The sequence below is a fragment of the Cheilinus undulatus genome, linkage group 8 (assembly GCF_018320785.1).
Source record: "Cheilinus undulatus linkage group 8, ASM1832078v1, whole genome shotgun sequence".
NCBI classification, from domain to species: domain Eukaryota; kingdom Metazoa; phylum Chordata; class Actinopteri; order Labriformes; family Labridae; genus Cheilinus; species Cheilinus undulatus.
The window spans coordinates 4,096,346-4,120,981 of record NC_054872.1 but is presented as its reverse complement, the minus strand read 5'-3'; the positions used below and the strand labels follow the sequence as shown (position 1 = coordinate 4,120,981).

General features: G+C 37.1%; 1 protein-coding gene across 1 annotated transcript in view; it reads right to left on the bottom strand.

Moving 5' to 3' along the window:
- dyrk1b (dual-specificity tyrosine-(Y)-phosphorylation regulated kinase 1B) overlaps positions 1–24,636 on the bottom strand; it is a 91,009-nt gene that overhangs the window by 48,320 nt on the left and 18,053 nt on the right. The window lies entirely within an intron of this gene.

The window sequence follows — 24,636 nt, the reverse complement described above, 5'->3', positions numbered from 1 at the left end:
TATTAAGACTTTAAAGCGAGCATGGACTGGTTAACTTTAACAGACAACTATCCATCTTAAACATTACAAGGGCGTTGCTGCCCACTTTTATAATCAAAAACAAAGAAAATATATATTTCATCACCAAATATGCTTCTTTAATTATATCAACAGTCTTGAGTCCCATTGTCCCAAGTTTTTTATTCGCATATCTGGCATGTAGACTCATCAGAGAGCCAGATTTCCTCTTGACTCCTTTATTTTGCAGTTTTTTTAAATATAATTTGCAGCCTGAAAGCAAACCAACAAGTCAAATAACCACAATGAAGCTGTAGATAAAATTAACTTTATCTCCCAAAAAGTGACATTTGAATCCAAGACTCTAAACACAAAAGAATAAGACTTTTTTAATCAGGTGCATGAGCCACATGCTTTTTGGTCACTGAGGTCTCCTCAAGCGGTAAACAAAATCTGAGCTAATCTGAGATGAATCTCAGGAGATGTTTATCCTTGAAGGTCCCATAGAAATGTCCATAATAAGAAGAATATTTGGTATAAAACAGCAGTTTTCTCCTTCAGTTATGGCATGCTTTCACAAGGATTTTATTATAGGTCCCATCCGACCACATATGCCCAACTAATTTTGTTCTGTAGCTCTAAGTAACCTCCATGGTTTTGCCTTTTAAAACATTTGAAGGGGATGAAATTTTGCAAAAAACTTTTCCACTAAATTGTGACATTTTGTGCTGTGCAAGTTTAGTTTGTGCCTGTTGTGAGCTACAAATTTGTTTAGGTTTTGGGCAGGTTCAAGCGGTAAAATTGGCAATTTTGTGCTGCAAAGAAATAAAGACAAATTCCTTAAATTGCAGTATGGTCCTTGCACCAAAGATGCTGCTTTGTATAAGACTTTCTTTGATTTTTAAAGTACCCAAAGGAACAAAGTTTAAAGAAGTAAAGGTTTAAATGCAAATACAAATAAGAGTAAAAAAAACTTTATATACAGCAGTATGTTTGAATTTAGTAACAATGGAGAAGAAATAAGGAATTAAACAAGGCCTCTGTGCATGAATGCCATGGAAATGTGCATCGTTCTCTTTACAAAATCAATGATAACTGAAAAAAACAAAAATTTGAGAGGGGGTGCATTGATATTAGTGCTAATACAAGGTGTAGTACTCATAAAACTGCTGATACCGTACTTGATATTAGCCGTGTCTGCATTTGCGTGATATTTCAACATAAATGTGCATAATCAAGTAGAGCAGACTGCAAAATATGCTCTGATAATTGTGAAAAGGAGGATGAGGAACACTTGATGAAGATGAAACAGTGTTTCAAATGATTTTAAGAACTTTACTAGTAGATACAGAAAATTAGGCATTAAATGCAATACTTTTTAAGACCTTTTTCAAGAACCTCCTCTGACACTTTAGGACTCTGCATCTTTAATTTCTAACCCATTATATTAACACAGTTAAGTATTTATTATTATGACAAAAAGGTGACAACAAAGGAACGAACATTTTCTATTTTAGTCTGCAAATTAGGCCTTCTTGGAGAGTTTTGAGATTTAACTGAGGAAAAAAACTGATACCATAAGGTAGCTGAATTGAAGGTCTTTTATGTTTCTAGTTAAGCTGCCTAAACATAGTCATACCACAATCAGGAAGTACTTCTGTGCAAGTTTTGCACTAAAGCAAAAGCTGAAAGTAAAATTTTTCATTGAAACATTCAGGTGATAAGAAAGAAAAAATCAATTCATGGTATAATTGCCTATTTTAGGAACCTATTATACTTTTTAATTCTGCTTTTACTGCATTCAAAGCCTACAGCCTCCTTAGATCACTATAATAATAGAAAGCAACATTTGGAACCATACGGTCTTGCATTGCAGACTTTTTAATACTTTTTAAAAGGCTTAAATTCAGCTAAATTCATTCATCAACCTTCTTAAGACCCCACAGGAACCCTGGGATGTGTCATTACATTGTGTATTCGTGTTTGTGAGCTAAGACGGTGCCTTAATAAAGCTTCTTATGATTATTATTATTAGTAAATGTTCATACCTGATGAATGTGACAACTGTGCTTGCACTTTTTCTGATATTGGTGCATTCTCCTATTTTTAAGAGTAAAACAGGAGGATTATGAACAACTATTGAATAATTTAACCTTAAAAGTGACTCAAACATAAAGAAGAGACCTACATTAACTATACTGGAGCGTTAATGTTGTCTATTTTACCTTCTGTGTGCCATATTAAAGCTCTTTTTGTTCCCTGAGTCTTTCAAAATGATTCAACTTGTCTGTATTCCTGTAAACGCTGCCTCTGCCCTCACTCAGCAGGCCCCCTCTACGGGCTCTGTTGCTACCCGACGCTACGGCAGCTGCACCCTCATTGGCCGCTTCAAGTCCCACCCTTGGCTCTGATTGGGCCGCGGCCGTGTCTGTGGGCGGGTCCTTGGGGTTAGTTTCCCAGTGTCTGTTGAAACGGCGCGAGGCAGGAATGACGCGGAAATAGTTTGAAGATGTCAGGTAGAAATGGAAAGGGGGGGCGGGGGACGAGGGGGAGGATGGGGGAGCGGGGCTAAAGGCTTCCATCATGAGCACATGGTCACTGAGTGACTCCCTACAGCAGAGATGTGTGACTTCTCCTCAGCCTGAGCTAAAAGTTGTTTCTGTTGCTATCCGAGCATTCGGGCTAAATCAGGCACAATGCTGCCTGGGAACAGCTCAGCACACAAACAGTGTCATAAACCAGCTGACACACGGCTTCTTAAAGCAAAATACACCCTCACATATACACTCTGGACCCGCTCCACCGTGGATTTAACGTCCTGAGTCCGGCAGACCTGCACCTTAATAACACAGTCAAAGATTCTCAGGTATAATAACACAGCAATGAGGGATGATAAAGGAAGACCGGAGAGGCCTAGAAACGACTGAAACACCAAGTATATTATCTACAAAAACACCAACAATGAACTAAGACCTCATGATCTTTACACATGTATGAACAGCCAGGACCTAAAACCTTCTTATAATACTAGTAAACTATAGTAATGCCTGTTTGATAGCACAGCAATGAGGGATGATAAAGGAAGACTGGAAAGACCTGGAAACTACTAAAACACCAAGTACATTATTCACAAAAACACCAACAATGAGCCAAGACCTTATGATCTTTATACATGAAAAAAAGCCAGGCTTTTAAACCTTTATATGATATGACGAAGAATCAAACTGTATAAAGGCTGAAAAATTTTGGGAAATAATCTAAGTGGGATTTTTTTCCTCAGTATTGTGATTGGATAAGGAATTATTTTTTAAGTTTCTCATCTTATGTATTTTCAACATGCAAGTAATAAATAATTCTGTATATATATATATATATATATATATGAAACAATATCTGTCTGCACGAAATTAGGCAGAACATTTTAGAAAAAAATTGACACTTGAATGTTTGCATGATGTGAAGAGCCTAACATCTTTGCCTCACAAACTGTGTTAAACTGGTATTTAAAACACGCATGTCAAAGAAACATTACACTATATGCCATTCAAAAATTGCAGTGGGATGTACTGTCATCTAACCTAAATTCTGGTTAACTGCCCAGCCCTGAACTACATTAATTGTGTTTATTATAGGGCTGGGCAATTAATCAAAATGTAGATTAAATCACAGTGTGACCTACTGCAATTTTCAAATCGCAGAGGGTGCAATATTTCTTTGACCTGAAATGTGTTTTGAAATACCAGTTTAATACACTTTTTGAGGCATAGGTGCAAACATTCAAGCGCCAATATTTTCTTCTAGAACGACTGAAAAAAGTTCCTACTTTCCTTGTTTTTTTTTTTTTTAATATATAAATTTGTCTTCTTAAAATAAGAAATCCATAATATCATCACTTCCTTCATTACAATTCATATCAAATTTGCTATATAGGACAAAATAATTGCAATAAGACATTTTTATTAGATTGACTGGAATTTTTGCTTAGAAATTTTTAGATATTTTTGCGAAAATTTGATACATTTATTTTGACATTTTTAGGAATTGAATTTGATTTTTTTCGGGGGGGTGGTTTGCTCTGAAAATGTAAAGTATCTTCTTGAAAATTTGATAAATTTATTTGTAAATTCTTGGGAATTTGCTTTGAATTTCTTTGGAAATTTGTTTAGAAAATTTTAGGTATTTCAATGGAAATTTTTAACATTTATTTGTAAATTTTGGGAAATTGGATTCAAATTTCTGGCTAAATTAGTTTTGAAACCTTTACTTCATGAAAATTAGAGAAATTTACTTTTAAATTTCTAAGAAGTTGATAAGCTGTTTTTTTTAATGAAAATTTGAGGAATTCATTTGAAATTTTTGGCAACATGATTTGATTTTATTAGGTGGTGGGGCAGGTTTTTAAGTTGTAGCTATTTTCTTAGAATTTTTGAACATTTATTTGTAGATTTGGGAGATTTGATATAAATTTCTGGGGAAAACAGCTTTGTGTGTTATAATATAGAATGGTTTATAAGATGAGAAACCTGAAGAATAATCACATGATAAATTGCAATCGCAAAGCTGGGTGAAAAAAAAAAGCAATTAGATTATTTCCCAAATCGTTCAGCCCTAGTTCATTAGCATAGCAACTATTACAGAGCTCCAAGACCCTCAGTTACAAAAATACAGCAATAAGAGCTGGTGAAGGAAGGTGGCAAAGATGAAAAAAACAAAAAAAAAAAAAAAAAAAACACAAATTATCCACAAATAATCAACCTCAAGACCTCACAATTTTTTATTTTCATCATCTTCAGATATATGTCAGCTCTGCCAGAAGTTTGGCAGCTCTGTCAGAGGTTTCCCAGCTCTGTCTGATAACAGTTTTGTTCATTTTACCAAAAATGTATTATACTCTCCTATTACTAAATGCCATTAGTGAATACCACTATAAGAAAACTGAAAACTTCACATTTATCATAAACTGACAAAATGAAAGCAAAATACATGTTGGTGTGTCTGGTAGAGTTGAAAAAATCAGGATATGATGGGCAAAAAAACCAAAAACAAAATCTTTTGGAAAATAATGTTGAATTAAAAATCTGTTAGTTCATACAACTGCTAGTTTAGACCTCAACTTACACAAATATCCACTTTAAATTATTGTAATAAAACAAAATTACAAAGTCAAGTTGGAACATGTTCTGTCCCTTTTTCCCAACAATCAGTGATATTTATCTGTCATGTTCTCTCTTGCACACATGCAATGAAAATATACTAAAAAAACAACGGCTGGCAATTAAATGTGGCGTTAAAAGCTCACTCTATAAGTGTGGGAAACAAAGAGATTGACTTGCAATGGATCATTTATTTCTGAGGTCAAAATTTCCCTGTTTGAAGGTTTTGTAAAAAGCTACAAGTCATCACAAAAGAGCCACATTTGGCTCAAGAGCCATGCATGGAGTATCAATGTGTCTAAATTGCACAAATATGTTGGTAATACATCATATGAGTGCAAATTAGACATTATGCATGTAAAGTTAAAAACTTGATGCAGAAGCATAAAGCCTAAACTTTTTATTTCATGCAAATGATTGCATAGGCATTGGGTGTTGATCTACTGGTGTTGTCATGATACTGTGTTTTAGGTACTTCCATACACTACTGGCAGAAACAAATGACGCTATTTTATACCACAATAACAAAATAATAAGCCCTGGACACGTACTATTGAGTAATCTTTTAGTTTAATCACCAGAAATTGCAGAGAAACTTCCACACAGAGTTTAAATTGCACAAATATGCTGAAAATGTCAAATATTTTTATATTTTAAATTGATGTAAACCATAACTTTTCTCTATTTCATGTAAATTGCTGCTAATGTACTAGTGCCATCATTAGAGAGTATTTTTAACCTTTGCCAAACAACACTATTTGGAGTCCACAGCTATAAATATAGAGGTCAAAGACAACCAATATTGGTTGAATATTTTTTTAATAACATATCCATTCTGGTTTTGTTATAAATTCAAGTTTCAATGATCAGAAAGTACAGGCAAACTCATCTAAATACTGTATGTTAACATACAGTATATTGTGCATGGTAGTGTATCTGTTTGGTTTTATATAAGAGTTTTGGGTTGCGGGGGTTTGGGGCCTTGCTGTCAATGGGTGAGAGGTGACCTGCACAGGTGACCAGTCATTCACAAAGCTGACATGCAGACCAATAAAAAAGAAAAAAAAAACCCACCATGCTCACATTCACAGCTGTGGGCAATTCAGAGTCATCAATTAACCTACTGACAATGTCCTTGGACTGGGGATGTGTGATAATGGATTTTGGCCAGTATGTTGATATATTATCACTGAAGCTGATACTGATCTACAAATGAGGTTCAGACCTAAAAACTCCATCCTTAAAACACACTTAAAAGTTTAAGGACTGAGGATAAATACAAAGACTTCATCTGACATAGGTCTATTGATCCTGCCTAAAACTCCACTAATTTATTTGGAAAATGGCTGATATTTTCAGAAGCCATAGACCAATACTTATGGCCAATAAAGGCCAAGATATACAGCTGATATTTTAGCTGTAAATATCAGCAGAGATGGCCATATCTGCAGATACTGATATCATGCAGATAATATCACGCATTCTACTTTGGACTATTGAAAGAAGATGGGTTTCTCGGAGAGTGAAAGAGCTAAACACTGCACCAACATGGAGGCCCTCTGAGTAAATAAACATGGATGCCATAACAACTAAACAAAATTCTAGGCACCAAATTTTGGGGGAATTCTTGTGTAAGATTATCGAAAGATCACAGGTCAACTCACATTGTCTAAATCCTTAAGGGTTAGGGTTACTCAGACTATCTAAAATCATAACAAAACACATGTATGGTTCATACAAAAGTCTTTTGGTGATAACAGTTGTATTTTTGGCTATTTTTTAGCTTTAAATTATGAGAACAATTCAAATTGATGGGTATTTTTGACAGCAGTAAGTCTCTTTTTCTGTGTGGGTTTTGGGGGGGGTCACAGCTCTTCTCAGATATGTGAGGGGGGGCTCAATGGAACAAAGGCTGGGAACCACTGTTCTAAATTGCATGTATGTTAAAACTCTTCAGATTAGTGCAAATTAGACATTGTGCAGGAGGTGTAAAAATCATGTCAAATACATAACTTTAAAACTTCTTATTTCATGAAAATTGTTGCATGTGCATTGATTTTGTCATGACCGATGTTTCAAACCTTTGACTCACTGCTCACAGAAAACAGACAACACTATGTTAATACTACTGCAACAGTAATAGAGGTCATAGAAAGGAAGGGAAGGCAGGATTGACATAACCCCAGCCGTACTCTGGATGTCCTTGCAAATTATCAGGAACACAGAAAAACAATTAGTAGATAAACATTTCAAAGTCCACACCCTTAGGGAGGAATAAAGGGTGGATGGGGCAAGAGAGCACAGCCTAGGGTACCATCAGGCCGGGAAGCACAGTTGCAACAAGCCCCTGGTCATGCTGTGGATGTCCCAAGGGCCAAAAGCGGCTGTTGTTCTGCAGACCTATCACTAGGGGTGAAAAGGCATGCACGTGTGTAAATCTGAAAATATGTAGATGTATGCATGCATAGTTTTTGTTCTTAAATTGCAATTTTATTTTCCTTTTTTTTGTCTTAAAACTGGTGAGGTCCCTAGAATAAGTCTGTTGGCTTCTTGACCTATCCTGACACAGACATGCTGACAATTTTCGCCCAATTTAGGAAGTGTGCATTTACTTGCCATTACTTTTCCCCAATATTGGGTGTCTAGGTCTTCATTTTGTCGTTACTTTGGCATCAAACTGATGCTTGATTCTACTAGAGTCACGTGGAGGGGTAAAATCCTGGTATTGCGATAATCCAAGTATTCAAAGATCAGAAATTGAAAGCAAACTCAACAGTGCTGAAGCATTGTTGATATATTTGATAAAGGGAATGGCATCCAGAAGTTTGCTGTTCTGTGCACCAGTCTGATTAAATAATGTTTTTTTTAACCCTTTGGGGCTTTTTGGTTCTTTACATTAGGTTGTGAGAGTGTTTGATTCTTTTAAAAGAAACATTTTTAAACCAAACATTATTGTATAAAATAGGACAGAAACTTAAAAAACCTCATGTATTTCATGAGACAGGCATGTGTAAGGAATAAATCCATCATGAACTGCAGGCAAACTCCTTCACGTTATTAAATGCTACAAAAACTTTGGTAACACTTCTGTGTGAAGGCACTGATTATGTTTTGTGTCATTTAGATGATCTGCAGGAGTTTCCAGCAATTTCTGGTTATTAGAAACAAGAAATGACCCAATATTTGGTGTCAAGGACTTCTACTTTGGTGCTATGGTATAAAACAATAAATATAATTTTATCTTTTACTAGAATCATATCAAAGTTTAAATTCTGTTATCCAAATCTGCTATTCTCAACACTAACATTGTTTCCATCTTTGTACAATGAAAAAGTGTCCTGAGGTCTGACTGTAACTGTAATAGACAGGAAAAACGAGTGCTTTATTATGTTTTAATAACATCACTGAAAGATGATGGTATCTTTTAAAACATGACGTATATAAAATTATCACAGTATCAAAAATGCTAAAAACCTTACTGTATAAAAGAATTTTATGTTTTTTAATAAATGTCCTCCAGCTCTGGGCTTCAGAACCTCTGGTTGTCTGGTTCACAGTTCCTCACTCCTACACAGTGAAAAACAGCTGACCAGTCTCAGCTAAAATAAGACATCATGGCCTAATAACATGCTATAATTATAGAGCGTGCATTAAAATGAGATTTCTTGAGATTAACAGGCAGGAAAAGAAGCATTACAGAGCGGTACAGCACAGTAGCACCACATGCTAACCTGCTAATCAGATGCAGATTTATCACTACAGGTGATCTGCTTCAAAGGTGGCCTCGTGCCCCGCACAGGGCGACGGAGTCCATCTGGGCCGAGGGGGACACAGAACTCTAACACAGAGGAACGATGGCTCAGACCCTGGACCACACTCAGAAAGATCCAGGAGTATATCTGAGGAGGTGAACATGGTAATGTCCATGAAACAGAGAGCACCAAGACCATCCTAATCATGGACTCGAGTACCCCCATAATGAGCCTGATCCTGGTTCTGATCATATTGGAGATATGATGTTTACATACACACAAACCTGCTAATTCATATCCCTTTATGCATAATAAAACCAGTATTTTGATTTCTGCTTACTGCATCTCACTAGGTATTTATTTATTTACAACAGCAGCAGTGCTGCAAGATGTGGTCATCATGTGTGACTGTTATTAAACTAGACAATACTGTAATTGTGATTCTAAGACAGTGATACTCAACGTGTGGCTCTGGATCCACATGTGGCTCTTTTATGTCTTCATTTTAAATATTATTTCCCCTAGAAAACCTTTATAAATGGAAACTATGACCTCAAAAATTATCCATTGCAAGTCACATTAATCAGTTTCAATCGCCACATTAATGCAGCTGGCTTTAATTTTCAACCTTTATTTTTTTTGTCTGTATATTTCCATTGCCCTTATTGGCAACATTTTGCCTTTTTCTTCAGTTTTTTGCTACTTTTAATCAATTTTACTGCTTTAAGCCCAATTTTGCCATCTCTTTTCACCAATTTTTACTACTTCTATCCAATTTTTGCCACCAGTTTTTTGCCCCTTTTATCCTGCTTTTTGCTAGTTTTAAATTTTTGCCAGCTTTGCCATGAAATGCCACTGCTTTCAGCATTCTTGCCACTCTTTGCTGCTTATTGACCATTTTCCCCACATTTTTTCCAATTTTAGTCACTTTTTGCCATGTTTTTTGCTGTTTTTTGCCATTTTTTGCTACCTGTAGCTCATTTTTTGGTAACTTCTCATCCTTTTTTGCCAGTTACTGCCCTATTTTGACACTTTTTCTCCCTGTTTTTCCACTTTTCATCCACTTTTTGCCATTTTATCGTACTTTGCCCCTTGTTGCCACTTTTTTTGCTACTGTTTAACCATTATTTGCCACCTTGTACTTATTATTACCACCGCCAAGGAGGTTATGTGATTGGGTGGGTTTGTTCGTTTGTTACTTTGTTTGTTAGTTTGTTAGCGATATAACTCAAAAAGTTAAGGACGGATTTTCAGGAAATTTTCAGGAAATGGCAGAAATGGCATAAGGAAGAACTGATTAGTTTTGGGAGTGATCCGGATCACCGTCTGGATCCAGGAATTATTTTTTTTTTTAAGATTTATTTTTGGCCTTTTCAGGCCTTTATTTGATAGAGAAAGGACAGTGGATAGACTCGGAAACAGGGAAGAGAGTGGGGAGAGACATGCAGTAAAGGGCCACAGGCCAGATTTGAACCCGGGCCACCTGCGTACATGGGTAGCGCCTTAAACCACTCGACCATCTGCGCTCCAGGATGCAGGAATTTTTTAAAGGATTCTTTACTATTGGGGGATAGGGCTAATTGCCAAGGTCTGCGCTGTTACCACTTTACACCAGGAGATGGCGGACATGAGTAACTTCAATCCCAGCAGCATTTTGGGTATGTTTCTTTTCAAAGTTTTGGAGTTTATAGAGTTTGAAAGATGCACGCCTGGTTGAGGAGACAAGTCAAGGTGTAACAGAGGGAAAGACAGCAAATTGTAGTGAAAATACTCACAATGCTGGGAGGAATAGAGGAATATTCACCCTCTGCCATGACTTTCAGTCATTCGGTGAGACCATGGATGCTTCTACCATGACACTTCACACATAGCGAAGCCAATGCTTTGCCTCACCATGACTCCACCCCATCGGGGAGGGAGTAATCAGCGAATTAGATTTTGGGAGTGATCCAGATCACCATCTGGATCCAGGAATGTTTTTAAAGGATTCTTCACTATTGGGAGATAGGGCTAATGGCGGAGGTCTGCGCTCTCTGAGTGCTTTTCTAGTTTTTATAGCCACTTTAATCATTTTTTTCCACTTTTCACCACTTACATTATGGCTCTTCCTAAGGCATTTTTCAACAATTTGGTTCTCTGGTGGAGCAGGGTTGAGCAACGCTGTCCTAAGATAATCCATGGTATCATGAGTGTTTGGTTGGCAGTGAAAATGCAGAGAATAATGTGAGAGAATTTGTCAACTCAAAACAAACAAATGTTAAAGAACATAAAAAATACAAAACCTGAAGTTTTTACAGTAATGCTTTCAAAATAACTTAACAGGACAGGTTAACAATCCAAAAATCCCTGACTGATTTTAAGACCAGCTTTGATATATGGGGCATGACTGATCCGCTAAGCTAACACCCAAATGTGAGAAATATCTCACAGCAGGAAGAAGGAGGGCCACTTTGAACAGCTTTTCTCCCTTATTACTCCTCCATTGTATACTAGTTCTTTCTAAACATCACGTCAGTCTATACAACAGTAACCTCTTCCTCACTGCCCTCTTCACTAATCAAAAACTTTAACCCTTATGTTGTCTTGGGGTCAGAAATGACCCCTCCCCATGGTCTTAATGATCATTATGGTTTCATTTTGGTTCTGCTGGGCCATTATCTTATTCTATTCACATTAAATATTGTTTACAGACAACAAAGGTGGAAGCAATGGTCCAAAAATGGTCAGGAGGAGGCAAAAATTCTGCTGTTTTTGGGCAACAGAAGCATCCTTAAAAATGTTTACAAAAATGCAGTAACGTTGGCAATGATGATATAAATAATAACCTTTTAATTCAGTAACGGAGACACTTCTGACAGTTCCCTTTTAATAGGTGGTGTTCAGAGGTTAAATAAAGTCTTTCTGCACTATAAGGGAGAAAAGGCAAACTTAGAGCATTAGGACCAACAGGTTTCACTTAATAATCAGTTAAGGTGCATTCTTTAGTGAGAAAAGATCTTTATTGACTCCTTTGACAAAATTTAGAGGCAACACAAAGTTAAGGACGACATGCCACAGGTGGAAGAACAAAGCAACCTTTTGAGATCATTATCAGGAGTTCACTGCCCAGCCTACATAGAATCTTTAGTTTTAATTTCAGCAAAATGTAAAAATCTAGTGTTTCTTTGTGAAGCAAACATGTTGAAGACACCAATGTTCATCAGATGAAGTCAGCATGTTTCAACACGGAGGCTTCCTTTAAACACAAGTGCCAGAAAAGAATCAGCTAAAAATTCATTCAGTTAAAAGTATCAGAATGTGATTTTTGTGCATCCATGATGAAATATGTACAGAAACCCCCACATTTCAAATGACATGAAGCTGACAAAAAGCTGCTAATTTCACAAAAACCTGAGCCAACAACACGAGTCCATGCAGACCTGGCATTCAGAGACACCCAGCCATGTCACCACTGCTAGTTTTGATGGTATATCGTGTATTTCTGTACAGTTCTGCATTCAGAAACAAGGACTGGGCGTTATACGGAGGCTGAACACAGAGGAAGATGAACCAAGCCACTCCCTGTGTTCACTTTGTCTGTTTGCACTAAGGAGAAAAATAGAGTGCCCGACATTTCTACTCTCATCATGCAATGCAAAACTCTCGATCATGATCACACACATAGGAGCAGCAGGTGAGAATGAGTGTGGCTGTCTTTGAAACTACAATAGTAAGCCTATGCTTATGGCTGTTTTAGACTGGGTGCATGTTTGCTGTGTGACAGCTGCGGCGTGTCAACTTTAGTCAGCACTGTCACAGCTTTCATAGAAAACTTAGGAGCTTCATGTCTGTGTCTCCCTGCTGTCACAGCCCTGTCTTTCTTCATCAGTTTTATGCCTATAAATCTCCCTATAAGTGACCTACATCATTGTAGAACTGAGCAGGAAAATTTCAGAATAAAAGCATTCTGTACAAACAGAGTTTCTCCACAGAAATGCAAAACACCTGCTTTTATTCTGAAAGGCACAAACTGAAAGTGTATCCCTTCTGTTTTTATCTTACCTGTGGTATATTCAGTTTACTGATTCATCAGATCTGATTTCAAAGTCAAATATGCCACACAATGTTGGCAAACTAGGAGTGTTCCACCAAAACAAGAAAGGAATAAAAATATTGGTATCAGTATGGGCTCTAATTCCAACAATCTGTGCATCTCTAGATAATACATGTGAAACATGAAAATCAAGCTGGCATGAAGCTTTAATATGGCTGCCACAGCTTTTCTGTATGCCCTTACACCATACTAAAAAGCGTGTCATTGCTGCATCACATGACTTTATGTTGATGTGCCTCCAGTCTGAGCTTTGTTGGCTCAGTCAGCAACATGGAAATGCAACCAGTCGGTTGGTCTGTGAATAGAATGGATGGGCATTAATAAAGCCATGCTTTTGTTCACTGGCGGTATATGACAGATCACATCAGCTGATGGGGCAAAAACAAGAGTTATAGATATGCCCTTCAAAATAAAAGCCCTTCATTGACATAATGCCACATGTTTCTTGTAAAATGCACATCTGCGACCCAACTTAGGTCCCTAACCAAGTGTCAGCCAGCTTACTACAAAACTCAGAAACATGTTGAGCTTTACAGTACATTGCCCGCACTCAGAGCTAGCACTGCAAACATTAGCACCACAGCAAATGAGTCTGGAACAACACTGCCCCCTGCAGGATCAGCGTACCAAAATATGGAGGCTGCATGGAAAAAGAAGGGACAGCTGTTCAGCACCATTTATGCACATGTAGAAAGAAAAGACAACTTTGGAATTTAATTCCAGTCACATCCTGCCTTTTAATGTAAACTAGTTAAACTATCTTCTCAAATGACCAAGCCAAACTTAAACTTGATTCAAGTATTGCCTAATAAAATGACAAAGTATTTATTCAACATTTATTTAGCCTGGACTATACCCATGATATATATAAATCTATTTTACAAGAACGTCCTGACTGAGACAGCAGTATTAACAGTGCAAATGTGCTACTGTAATTCAGTTGGTGCAAATAATAAATTTACTGGACATTTTACAGACATACACCACCTTCCTTTATATTTTTCAAAAGATTTTCCCTTGACTTGGTTTGAAAAAAGTGGAAAAAAATTAACTACCAAATGTGAAGATATTAAAGTATACTTTATCAAGTACATAAAGAATTTATCCTTCATTTTCTGCTCAAATATTTCAATGATCAAAACTGTTCTGGTATTACTAAACTAAATGATTAATAACACTGCAAATGTGTTAAACACAAAGTTTTAAATTGCAATGCAAAAATATGAGATTCCTCCTTCTGTGCCTTTTTTTCCTGTTAATTCTGTGTATTTTTGAAACTCTTTATGCATTTTGTAAAGCACTTTCTAACCTTGTTAATATTAGTGCTTTATGAAGTTATCATTTTAATTATTATTATAAGCACATTATTGCTACAATTATCATTATTATTGCAAAACACTTTAAATGGGATCTTCATAAACATAAATGATTTTTTATTTTCTAATATTACATCCTAGATTTATCATAGGTTTATTTTTCAAGCCACATATAGCTACATATATTTTATTAAATTACTGGTCCAATGTTGAGGTTTATTCTCCATTTTGATGCTATTTTTCCCCATATTTGTGTAAAACAGAGTATTTTTTAATTCATTTTAGCCAATATCTTACATTTAAAGTCCTACTTTGCTAAATTTGATGATCTTAATGTTTTAAATTATCTTTTTTGCTTTTGCAAAGGACTTTTGAATGGCTTTGAGTTTGACTGTGGCTTCACAAATAAAGTTTCTTTACATTTTTAATTATATAATTACTTCAAAAAGTCTATATTGCATATCTGTGGGTGTATTTTTATTTCAATGAGAAACAGAAGCGCTAAAGCCGGTTGTGAAAGCTCGTTACCCTGATAGTGCTCGGCAGTGATACAGCAGATTGCACTGGTTCAGGAATTAGACGCAGCCGCTTCCTGCTGTCTGCTCTGCCGCTGCTCTGTCTTTCTCTAACCCTTTCTTTCTCTCTGCGTGTTGTTGACGCTTTACAGGCGCACTGCTCGGGCTTTATTACTGAATATGTGAATAAACGTTAAGAATTCCCTTCACAAAGTAACGAACGGGCTCCCTCTAAATCACGTTCAGCTGTACTAACGAGCAGACAGCGGAGATTACAACAGCAGCGCGAGGAGGCAAGCAGACTCTGAGACTCACGTGCCTTGCAGCAAAATTCCACCCGGCAACTATACACTGTACCATGGCAACAGCCCTGCCATTGGTCCCCGGTGCGTTTTCGAATGACCAATGGGATGGCCAGCCGCGGGTGATGCTTGTTGCTAGGTAAACATGATGCAGAGGAAAGATAGAGGAGCAGAATTACCATGCTGCTACTGCAGGGTGCTTTCAGAGAGGAGTGGAGCTCTTCACACTCGGAGATACCCTTCTCACTTGGCGGTGCCAGAGAGACAAAAGCGAAACGAAGCGGGAATGACACAGAGAAAGAGGAATAACATGGAAAAGACCGGGTTACAGCCGCTGGAAACGGCGCTGCTAATGTCACATACAGCAACAAAGACTTTCATGTACATTTGGCTTCACAGACGATGAAGAAAGCCTTCAAATTTAACTATTGCTCTTTATTTAAAAACATGAATAAAAATTTAAGAGCTACAGAAATATCACCTCATCTTTAAAATATAAAACAAAAAACTGAATGTAAATTTATTAATATAAAAAAATCATCATATAAAAATGTCCATTTAGCAATAAATCATGGTGATAGGATGGCAGCACTGCCATGCTATGATGATTCAGTCAATTTAAAGTCCCACATCATGATTTTTACGTTTCATGAAGTTTTGTTTAAATAATAAAATCATGCTGGATTTAAAAACTGAAACAATCTGTGTATAATCTAACTTAGACATTGTGCATATAAAGTTATATTCAGCAAAAAAAAGCCTTAATGCACGTTTAAGTTGACAGAAAACCTAAAAATAAAGTAAGTTCATCCTTTTTTCCACATTAAACTGTTTTATGACATACTCCAACACCCTCTGTTGGCTTTCTGATTGGTCCACTGACCCACCTCTCTCATAGCAACCATTCCTGAGCTACTTCCTGTTTGACAAAGGCCAAGTCCTTTCGCTACGTGGTGGTGAAAATTTAGACTACTTCAACAGAGTCAAGGGAGGGTTTTCACATAAGGCATGGTTGTTTGGTACTGAACCATAGCGTGGTTGTTCCCCCTCTGCTCTCCCCCGCTGGTCTGCTTTCACTTCAGTAACAATAACTCTGTACCCGAGCACAGTTGTACATGTACACAGAGTGATACAGTAGGTGTCAGAGTGCACACTTAGTTTCAAAAATCCATCAAGAAGAAAAAAGACGGCAAGACCAACATGGGAACCACTCAGGTCAACATCTGTTCATGCTCTGTGCAGATAATGGTATCCATCCTACTAGTATAGATGTATTAATAATTCCTAAGATGCCACAACATTCCTTTTCGTGTGTCCACATCTACAAGAGGATGAAATGGGCCTGTGTGGATACAATGCTTTTTAAAGATACAGAAGAAATTCAGGATTGACTTCACAACATCTTAGACTCAGGCACTGTGCTCGAGTACAGTATGCTTGTGTTCAAGTTAACCAGACTTCAGGGTCAACTGTACTCAGATCTGGGCCAGGGTCCCCACTCTTTTTATTCCTTTTCCTTGGTTAACCAAGTAAAACGCCTTCTTTGGATTAGACTGTGTGGACAATTCAATCCATCGACAAGCACAAAGAATAACATAAACTTAGAGGTAGGAGAAAACAATTAACACTGTGATGTTACGATCATGTTAGAGCTAGGACGTTAGCAAAATAACTAATGCTATTTTGCTGATCATGCTAGCATAAGACAATATTGACTTTGCTGTTAATGCTGGTTTTAGTAAGCTCAATGCTTTATTAGGGCCACTTAGAGAAATTAAAAGAAACCCCTAAACTCGACATTTGTTTACACACACACACACACACACACACATATATATATATATATGACAAGAAAAAAAATAATTTTCCAGTTTTAAAAGTCATTAATTCAAAAGAGCCAAAAATCAAGCATTGCCTGAAAGTAAATCAGATCAGGTGAACAAATCCTCCAGTTGAGAGCCTAAATAGATTAAACTTCACACTGGGACTGATATGTGAGGTAATACATGGGGCTATCCACCCACTGGTTAGATTTATAACAAAAATGGCTTTAAAAAATATAAATTTCGAGTTTACAAAGTCAAAATTAAGGACTTTTTAATCTTGAAAAGTTTGTTTTTTTTCCCATGAATTTATTACCTATTAAACTTAAAAAAAAATCAGAGTTTGGCTTCTCTTAAATCTAAAATGTTACAATTTCAAAATTATTATTTTAATGAAAATCCTAACGCCAGGCTATTTAATTGGAGGCCTTGGGGCCAGATCAGGCCCCCAAGGTCATTGTTAGTGGCCCTTTAAAGATCCAGTACGTAGAATTTCTGCCCCTAAAGATCTCTAATAATTTAAAAAGTGGCCGTTCCTATATTATATAATTTTTTAACTGAGGTCTTGCAGTATCTCAGATATTTCCTAAACCTCCATGGCCTCCTTCTCTATACTAGTTCTGAGCTTGCTCCTTTAAGAAGGACTAACTGGTTGTACTGGCCCAGAAGTTAGGCTTTACAGCGTAACAGATGGGTACAGTTTCTCCATGGAATTTAGTGAGTTTTTGGTAAAAATTAGCTATAAAACAATGTTGCCTTAAATTTCTGCACCATCAAAAATTATTTTGAAGTGTTAAACCCAGAAAGCCTCTACTTTCTTTGTCATTACTTTGCAATGCAAGAGCACACAACCGATAGCCAAAGCCTACTGGAAAACCCTCTGATATGGAGGGATTAAAACAACCCTGCAAAGAAGAGTGGGCCAAAGTTCCTCCACAGTGATGTGAAAGACTTATTACCACTTATCAGAAACGCTTGCTTGCAGGTATTTCCACCAAGGGTGGGACAACCAATTATTACATTTAAGACTTTCTCACAAAGGGCCAGGTTTGTTTAATGTTCAGAATCATTTCAGTGTGACAAATATTCAAGAAAAAAATAGGAAGGGGGTGAATACTTCTTCACAGCGTCATGCAATGTCTCCCAGGCCCTTCATATGGATGCTTCTTCTGGAAGTGGCCCCCCCATTTCAAACTAATTGAACAGCCCTGTCCTGACGGATCCTTGTTATTTTTCATTTTTTAAGAGCGGTCCTAATACATCTGAACTAAGTCAGATCAGAATGTCTACCATCTATCATTGGAAATCAGGAGGACAGCTAACATTAGCACAGCACACACCACTATTGTCAGACATCGGTATCTTTTAAAACTATTTACAGATTTATAGATTTGGAGTTATCCTCATACACCCTACTGCATCTTTGTCTTTATTTTTCACTGAGGACCAGTTTATCGAAGAATCTGATTGATTAAAGATCAATAAAAGTTAGTCAGATCACGGGGTATTTGGAGTTGTTTGAATTGAGAAGGAGCCCAGCAACACAAGAAATCTACTCTATTACTATTAACAGTAACAGAGAGGACAGGGCTAAATAATGGGCCAATTAGACAATTATGCTATCTCATTCTCGTATTTCAATAAGGTAGAAACCAGGAAAAAAAATGTATAAACATAGGTTTTCAATGAAATGGTGATGAAATTGAAGTCCCAGCTCATTAAACAGATGCGTCTCATATAAATTAGAGGAATAAAGTTATACTAAAATAAACAATAATGTAATTTCAGTATCTAATGTGAACTGTAGGTGACATTTCGGTCAGCCTGAACTTCCTGTGACCTCCTTTCAGGATCCTACATTTCCCATGATTCATGCCACAAATTCTCCATAAAAACATGAAATAAATTTAGAAACTGACACCACATTTCAATAATAAGAACTTGATTACATGGTGATATATTTCTGAACTGACAGCCAGGAGGTTTAAATATCACCATTGTATCATATATTTCAGCAGAACCAGTTACAGTGCAATTGGTGTTGAATTAACTTGTGACACTGCATCAGTGTGGTATCACATAGGAACAAAAGTCAGAAAGTCTGGTTTATGGTCACTACAAACACAAGCGTACTCAGGTACCGTCCCCAAGTCTGCTTGAAGAGGTGGTTTTAGGCACGACTCATGTATATTCAGGCCTGGTATGCAGGATATGTGAATGTTACCATGCTCGAGTACGGGTTACCTGTCAGCAAGTAGAGCTGTAAAGTCAACCCTAAATGTCTCCTGTCTCTTTAAAAACCATCGTTTCCACGCAGAACAGGCCCATTTCCTCCTCTGAGCTGTGAGTAGATGTGGAAGTAGGAAAAAGGTCACTGTTGGAGTCTCTAAAATAGTAAAAACCATTCCTAAAAGCAGGAAACAAATGAATACTACAGCCTCTTCTTCTTTCTTCTTCTTGGTGGACCAACTACATGTATACTGCCACTTACTGGACTGGCAAAAGTGCGCTTGGGTACAGAATAAAGTTACTGAAGGCACAGCGGAAAGTTCATGCTTGGGTGCTACAAAACAGTCGTCTCTAATGTGAAAACTCCCTTGAGGTATCAATATGGTTTGAATTTTTACTGAAATCATATTTCTAAAAATCTTTTAACCCACCTGTACATACTCTTTTCAGACGTATGGTGTCGCCTGTTTACTACCCCATTACACACTTCACACACTCCTGCTGAACAGCCTCATTGACCAATGAGAAGCAGAGACTCCAGATTGATCTTTGCATGTCCGTCTTCAGGATGGAGAAGACAGACCAGACTAGGAAAGCCTTAACAACCAGTAAGAGTTAAGGTATGCCAGAATCAGAGCCCTGATATCAATCCTGTGCCCAGTTCACTTTTCTAAACAAGACTCACACAACACCACATTCCAAAAGCCTAGTATCATCAACTTTAATATCATCAACTTTAACCCTGAGGGAGTTTGTATTTTCAAAAGAAGTTCTTAATGGATGTCAGAAGGCTTCAGAAATAGTCCATATTCATAGTTATAAATTTGACATATTTACATGATGCTTTAAAAAACTAATGTTAAAGTTTGTCCTGATTAAAGGGTTGCCATGACATCAGAAGTCTATATCAGTATTAATCAAACAACATGGACACCTGTTTGATACCACAGCGACTAAAAGATACCACAATTTTAAACTTTGATACAATTCCAGTAAAAATCAAACAACATTAATACCTGTTTGATATCACAGCTACATAAATATTCACTAAATGTTTGCGATTTCTTGTTTTTACTCAACAAAGATTGCAGTTAAACTCCTGAACGCTGTAAAATTAGTAAAAAAAAATTTACTTCATATATTTAACTTCTACTTTTTAATGTTTTAATGGTTATTTTTATTCATGAAGACTGACACCACGAGTTCTTCTTCAGCTCAGGATGTAGAACAACAATAGTCAAAGGCACACAACACCCTCCACTGGTCTGAAAGGGTACTACACCATGTATTTTTGTTGAAATTATTTAAATTGTCCATACTTGTGTGTTTTTAATTTTCATTAAGACGTATCATTTGAATGAACATTTGAAAGTTAGCAACGCTTGGGAAGTATTAATTATTTTGTGCAATCTAGACAGTGAGCATTAGTTTGTCTGCAACTTTTTTTATCCTTAAAATTTAGTTTTTCAATGATGGGTGTCTTGGACATCTTTTTTTTTTGTTGTTGTTTTTGTATTGAAACAAATATCTTGTACCTCTAGATTTATCGTATCATCACTGCAAGCCATGATAAATTAATAAAAGTCAAAATACTAGAAGAAACATATTACCTAGACTTTTTATGTCAAACTTACTAAGAAAAATAATATTTGTTTAGTAGTAGGTAATAAGCATTTTAAGTTAGGCTATATCAAATCAATTTTATTTGTACATTTAGTCAACTTTATAAAAGTTTACCTAGGCTGTGGAAACTTTCCTAAGCTAAAAAAAAATCTTGTTCAAATCAACATACCGTAGTATGTAGTATTTTTTTACTTTTTAACCCCTTCTTTCATAACATTTAAGTCTGAACATTCATGCCAATTATAGTAGGCCAACTTCAGTGACTATTAGCATCAATGACAGAAGGATTCCATCATGTTTAGCATATTATCCATGATAAATTGATTTCTCCCTACAGGCAGCACTTCTCTAACTCAGCGGTTAACTTCACTAATGGAACAAGTGTCTAACACCAAAGGCATTCTGGGAAAACTCTGCATTTTAAGGCCAATTAATGTAAGTAAAATTACAAAAGATATTTAAAGTGAAAGAGTACTGCTTACTTAAAACTAGAACAGGTTCTATTAACCTAGACAAACTGAGTTGAAAAAGCTGTTTTGGATTTTTAAAGTTAACACAACCTGTTACTGTTCAGTCTCATAGTGTAAAAAAGTTTGAATTTCGGACATCATGACAACCCTACACTGAGGAGTTTTGTGGTAAAGATGGAGTTTGAAACCGGTACCATAAGAAACTTGGTCTGCATTTTTCAACCTAAAAATCAATAACAAAAAAATCAATTCTGCTACTGAGAACCCAGAGTGGGTTCTGTGGCCAAGGTCACCCATAAGGGGGGATAAAGGGGAAAGCTTTCAAAGGGCCCAGCCACACTGGGAGGCCCATGAACGATGGCCAAAAATGGTCCATCTTAAATGATAATACATTATAACAACAACAAGTATAATTTCCTGCTAAAAGAAGAAAAATGCACATTTGTCCTTTTTTTCTTCCTATTCCTATTATTCCTTTACCTCTTCCGTTTCTAAAATGTGGCCCCCTTCTTAAAGGCTGACTTTGTAGAGACAAGCCAAGACCTGAATAAAGTTGGGATTCTGGAATAGAAAGGACAAGAAAAGGATGTGCATTTGACCCCAATAATGAGTCGTTGGCAAAGTTTTTCAGTCAACTTCTAAGTTGATCTGAGCCTGACTTTGGAGGCAAATTCAAGCCAGGAGGCTAGCTAGCACTAACATCATTGATTTATGCATTGCAGCGATGCACGGTATTGCCAATAGTATTTCAGTGTTGTTAAGACCTAAATGTTTGACCTTAAAAGACCCTTTCAGGGTTAAGGATTGAGGAAAAGCTGACGTAGGTCAGTTAGTCCTGGCTAAAACTCCACAAACTTATTTATTTCTACAGCTCATATATCGGCTGTAAAAAGCAGCACATTTTTTGCTGTTTAACTCCAGCTCTATTCAGCTTAGACCACTGCTGTTAAACATGTCTTTACACCAAACAACTGAGTAGTACTGATAGTATATGGGCTTGTATTGATGGGAAGCACATCCCTAATTTTAGTTCAACTTTTTTCAGTGTCATAAAACAACAAAGCCAACTCCACCAAACGATTCAACCCCAGCGCATGATGAGAAACAAGTGTTTATTCCAAACCGACAACATGCCAGTGGTAACGTGACGCTAACATTAGCGTCCTCCTTCTTTTAGGGTCAGTCTGCCGCTGTTGGCCGCTCCATATGAGTCTATACAGCTTCAGTCTGGCTGCAGAAAGGACCGGAATAACACAGGCACTCTCAGAGCGTGCATACATATATATACCGGCTCTGTTGCCAGGCGAGACATCGTCAAGTTCAGTGAGAGACCCAGAAATAGCGTCCCAGTAAGGACAGGTGGAGGGGCCTCTTCCTCCACATTACACACAGACGGACGGACCTGGAGCCACACTCACACAGCGGTCTGTCACATGACCTACAGGGCGCTGTGGATGTGAGGGGTTTTTTTTAGGTTTAAGAAGTCTGAACTTTCTGAAACATGTTTATGAGAGCAGAGATGGGCACGAACGTCAATATTATGTGTCAGAACATGAATCATCCCTGTGTTTACGAGGTTATGTCATTGGTCACATTCAGGGACTAATAATAGACGTCACAGTGGTTGATGGGAGACCTTTGGTTGAATTCTTAACAAATTAAAAAGCTCTGATAGATGTAAACTTTAGGGGGGGTTAAAGAATCTCTGCGTTAATAACTCCTAAAACAAATGATGGACAAAAAACTACTATCTACTTAAAGTTCACTGACACTTTCCTTCAATGTTTGTTAAAGTTTTTTTACTTTAACAAACATTTGAAACATCACAACAAAAAAAGTTAACAGTACTGTTAACGTTTGAGCTAATTCTCTTATTTCACTGTAGCAAAGTTTGGTCAGCAGGTGGCGATATAGGCTGGACTTGATGTAAAAGAGGAGTAGATAAATATCAGACTAGTTTTGGTAGCTCTCTCATGTCATTTAGTTTGTTTACAGTATAGAAGAAGGAGGATTTTAGTAGGGATGCAACATACTGGAATTTTAATATGCCAATATTTATATTTATAAAATCATGTTTGCAGAAACTGAAACAGATTCAGTACTCTGCTAAGCTTTGGGCTATCTGGGCCAAACGTTGAGGCTGAAAAAAAACCAAACAAAAAAACAAAAAAACAAACAAACAAACAAACAAACAAAAAACTGTCTGAGAGTACATTCAGGCGGTGGGGAGGACTGACACAACCCTGGTCCTGTTCTGGATGTCCTTGCATATTACCAGGGGCATAGGAAAATAATCTGTTTAAAAATAACAAAGAACACACCTTTAGGTCAGAGTCATGGCCCAAGGTATCATCTGAGAGGGTAGTTAGGATTGCCACATGCCCCTGGTTGTGCTGTGGACATCCCAAGGGCCTGAAAACCACCAGTGGTCTCGGGGCATATTACCAGGGGTGAAAAGTCACCCCCCCAAAAAAGAGATGCCATCGAGCATGGTCTTGGCTGTGGAGCGACACATGTGAGTTGACATGTGTCAGCTAGACCTGTGGTTCTAAACCTTTTCAGCCTGTGACCCCCAAAATAAAGGTGCCAGAGATCAGGGACCCCCACTGTACCTGAAGGTGGCTGAACAGCCATGCACATTCTAGAATAGTCATGTGGAGACAAGGCTGTCCATAAGGAGGGCTAAAAGGGAAGGTTTCTGGGATCCAGCCAAACTGGGGGCCCATGGAGGTCAGCAAAATCCTGGTGTTTTGTGAAGAAAAACTGTGAAAACCATATTTTATATTTTACCTGAATAATAACCACTCTTATCACAGATTTCTTTCTATTCAGTTCTGAAGTAAATAACCTTCTATAAATGAAAATAACTTTTGTGAAATACATATTAAAAATGGGTGACAAATTGCTTAAATTAGTGAATAATGGCAAAAAATGGTGGAAAATATGTTGGTAATGGATTTTTAAAGAACATAGATGGATTTAAAGTGGCAAAAATTAGATAAAAGTGGCCAAAAAATAACCAAAAATGGATTAAATTGGCAAGAATGGGCACAAAAAGTGGTAAAAGTGGATTACAAAGTGGCTGAAATGGCTTCTAATCTCAAAATATTGAGGGAAATTAAGTGGACTGGGTTGAAAAGTGATATAAACTGGCAAGAATGGGATAACTGTGGATAAAATGGCCAAAATGGGGTGTAAAAAATGGTTAATAGTTGCAAAAAATCCCATACCGGTCGGGCTCTGCTGGTAATTCTGATACTGATCTTTTAGTTTTTATCTGCCAGTACTTACATAAAGGAACTTGAATTTCTGTAGCACTTCTCTAGTTGTATGACTACTGAAAGGGCTTTTACACCACAGGTC